The sequence below is a fragment of the Hyaena hyaena genome, unplaced genomic scaffold (assembly GCF_003009895.1).
Source record: "Hyaena hyaena isolate Hyena2069 unplaced genomic scaffold, ASM300989v1 scaffold_510, whole genome shotgun sequence".
Lineage (NCBI taxonomy): Eukaryota > Metazoa > Chordata > Mammalia > Carnivora > Hyaenidae > Hyaena > Hyaena hyaena.
This window is the reverse complement of record NW_024081141.1, coordinates 408060-412218: the sequence shown is the minus strand read 5'-3', so window position 1 is coordinate 412218 and position 4159 is coordinate 408060.

Genomic DNA, 4159 nt, shown 5'->3' with positions numbered 1-4159 from the left:
GGGGATCCAACTTAAGTTACTAAAGGACTGAATTATTTTAGATTTTAAAAATTATTATTATTAAAATTAACCTTTATTCATTTTTGAGAAATAGAGAGACAGAGAATGAGCGGAGAAGGGGAGAGAGAGGGAGACACGGCATTTGTAGCAGGCTCCATGCTCTACAGAGCCTGACACAGGGCTCAGACTCACGAACCGTGAGATCATGACCTGAGCCGAAGTCAGACGCTTCACAGACTGAGTCACCCAGGTGCTCCCCCCTTTTATTTATTTATTTATTTTTAAAATTTTATTTTATTTATTTATTTATTTTTTAATTTTTTTTAAGTTTTTTTTTATTTATTTCTAGAGAGAGAGAGAGCGTGAGCAGGGGAGGGTCAGAGAGAGAGGGAGTCACGGACTGAAACAGGCTCCAGGCTCTTAGCTGGCAGCCAGCACAGAGCCCGACGTGGGGCTCGAACCCACAAACCGTGAGATCATGACCTAAGCGAAAGTCGGACGCTTAACCGACTAAGCCATCCAGGCGCCCCTTTAAAATTTTAAAATGTTTTTATTTATTTCTCAGAGAGAGAGAGAGAGAGAGACAGCGTGAGCAGGGGAAGGTCAGAGAGAGAGGGAGGCACAGAATCTGAAACAGACTCCAGGCTCTGAGCCAGCTCTCAGTACAGAGTCCGATGAGGGGCTTGAACCCACCAACCATGAGATCATGACCTGAGCCTAAGTCAGACGTTCAACCGACTGAGCCATCCAGGTGCCCTGCCCTCCTTTTTTTTTTTTTTTTAATATTTAAAAAATTATTTCAAAGTAATCTCTATGAACCCAAAGTGGGGGTTGAACCCACAACTCTGATATCAAAAGTTTTCTGCTGCATCAACTGAGCCAACCAGGGGTCCTTAAAAGGCTGAATTTTTGAAGCAGCTATTTCTGTCAGGCTGCATCTGAGGGCCTGGTGACCTGTGGTTTGGGGTCCTACTTCATAGGTATATTACTTGTTTGTAAAGGTGTTTTTCTTAAGCAGAATAGCTTTTTTTAATTTTTTAAATTTTTAAGTGTTTATTTATTTTTTAGAGAAAGAGACAGAGTGAGAGCCAGGTAAGGGCCGAGAGATAGAGAGAGGTAGACAGATTCCTACGTAGGATCCAGGCTCTGAGCTCTCAGCACAGAGCCTGACACCGGGTCCAACCCACGAACTTCTGGACCATGACCTCAGCTGAAGTCAGACGTTGAAATCAGACGTTCAATCGACTGAGCCACCCAGGCGCTCCAGAGAGTAGCTTTGATTATAGGTTAGAATTCTAAGAGTGTGTGTGGGGTGGTGTGGGGGAGAGGCACTGGGGGGGGGGTTCGGGGGGTTGGGGGGGGGAGGAGTGAGGAAAAAGTTGTTTTCTGACCACTAGGGGAAGGGATTCAGAAAGCAGTTTCTGTCTGCCTTTCTGGGAACCCCCCAATATTTGGGTGTCAGATGGGGTGAATCAGAGGAAGGAACGCGGAACCGTTAAACTCCGTTTACAAACAAACATACAAACTGCAAATGAATTCACGCTGGAACACCCATTAGCTTCAAATGCAGAACAGAACTGGGAAAGGAGTCGAGGGCGAGACGGCAGAATTTAGAGAAAATTTGGGAAAGCGTCGCGGAGGAACCGTGTGCGGAGACGTTGCCTGGGGGCCTGGGAACCGTAGCTGCAGGCGAGACACAGCCCAGTCGCCTGCCCCGGGGTCTCTCCCTCGCAAGGCGCCAGCTCAGGCAGCGGGCTAGGTGCTGTCTCGGCAGGCCAGGCTCTTTGGGTCCTTCCACCACCTGACCCAGCCGGCTCTCGCCGCCTTCCTCGCCATCCCCGGGGCCCCTTCCTCCACACCCGCTCCTCCCGGCTCCCCCTCGATAATCTCCTGACATCTCTTCAAATCCAATTATCGAATTAATTGACGTGCTAACCGAGAGGCAAACTGAAAGGGGCGGCAAACACCGGGCGGTTCAGATTTATCCTCCGGCCTCCACAGGCCCCGGCCAGGCGAGATTTACTGGGCCTCGAACACGGCGACAGTTCAAACCTTTGATTAATCATGTTTTTCTCCTGGCCCCATAATTTAGTTGCTCTTTTTCCCTCCCTGCCTTTTTTTTATCAGTGGAAACAGAGACGGAGTCCTCATCAGCTTCAATTACAAATATTAAGCCCCCGGACAGCACTTTGACAGAGAGGCGGCCAGCCCCCCCTCCGGCCCGCCCCCCTAAATCATCCCCGAATTAACATCACAATCGGCGGCTGGCGCGCGCTCAGATTTAAATGGTGGCATATTGTTCGCGGACGGTCTAGTTCTGAGCGGCGGGTTCGCAGCTCCCGGCGGCAGTCCCCGCCTCTCCGCCCGCCGCCTCCCTCCGGCCTCCCTGGAGGCCGTGACTCAGGAACCGCGGGAGGCTCCGGCGCCTAGTCTCCAGCTGGGGAGGCTGCAGGCCGGGGTGCGCTGGGGGTGGGGGCGAGAGGGCTGGAGAGAGGGGTAGTGTGTGGAGGGCGGGTCACGCGGAACTGCAGAAGTGGGGTGACGGGGGAGCCGGGTTTATGCAAATGGATGCGAATGAAGGTGCAGAAACCGTGCGTTTGGAATGCCACTGCCCAGCCTTTTGAGGGAAGGTTATGGCCGCCTTATGGCCGCCTTGAGCCCTCGGAGGGTCTGCGAGGCCCCCCTTGGGTCATGGTGCCGTGGCCAGGAGGTAGGGCAGTTTCTTGTTCCGTGAGTGTTGCTGTAATGAAGGAAGAACTGTGGCAAGATCTCTGTTTCCTGAGCCCATCAGGAAAATTCGCCCTACACCACAGTCGGAAGTCTTGCAGATAGGTCTCAGAAAGGACTTACTAGGTGGGAAGACCGATCGTGAGGCTGAAATACCCCATGGGGATTTTTCGGATTAGAAGACCCTGCAAGTAGCCAGATTTCTCTGAAGGCGTTTGGGGGAAAAGATACAACTATTTGGCTCTGTCCCACTCAAGCGGAGGAGAAGAGGGAGAGTCATTCCCCTGACCTCATTAATCCTTTAGGAATAAAGGAGATCGGGAAGAAAAATGTCAATCCAGGAGTCTAGGTTTCCAGATATTTTCTTATCCACCTGCCTCCTCAGTCTTGCCAGCATCAATCTCCAGGACTCCATTTCTGCCTAGCAACATCGCAGCCAATCAAGATGCAATTAAGCCAGGCAGCTCGGCTCATCCTTTACTGGGATTGGCTGCTCATAGTGTGCGCGTCCCAAGTTTTCATTGGCTGACGGCCACCTGTATGGAAATGAGAATTACACGGGACTCTCAGCCTCTCCCTGCAGTGTGGACCTGTGGCTTACTGCGTTGAAACCTGCAAGCTCAGAGCGGCAACTCTTGGGCTGCCTCTCTGCCTTCTCCTCCCCCAGAGAGATCTCCCGAACTTTTCCTTTTTCCCTCGGCGCCTCTGCCTGAGGCCTAGTCTGAAAGAAATCCTACCAAATAACGCAGAAATAATGCGGATTTGTATGCGGTTTGCGTCTTCTTTTCATTCTCTCGGTTCAATGTCAAGATTTTGCCCCTTCCGTCCAAAGCTGCCACAGGTCCTACCCCTTTCTCTCTTCCTCGTCCATCTCAGGGGCAGCTTCTCCTTGTGGAGTCCCTCAGTCCTTGCCCTTTCTTGCCCCAAGCCCTCCCTTAGGGCTCAGCTCCACCAATTCCCAATTGCTCCTTCCTCCCACTCAGGATGCAGGCATCTCGCACAACAGTCTAAAGAACGGTTTAGGAGGGAGTTAGACAGGGAAAGGACCCCCCCCCAACACACACACACACACACACACACACACACACACACACCCCTCCATCCTCGCTCCCCATCCATTTTCTCCGAGGGAGCCGAGTTTGACAGCGAATTCATTCCGAGCGGGGAGGGTGATTTATTCTTCAAATATACCGACAAGTGCGGGCATGATGGAGCCCATTAAAATGTTGGGAGATTGTTTTTATGATTGAAGTCTGTATTACTCCAACCATAAAGAAAGAGAGCAAGGAGTCATTAGCATTTTCATGATGGTGTATTTCTGCTTGTCTCCGCGCCATCACTCATCTTTACTGCCCGTCCCTTTGCTCTCGCTCTGCTACAACGAGGAGAGACTGCAGCCTGAGTTGGGGTTGGGGGTGGGGGAGGCGGGGGC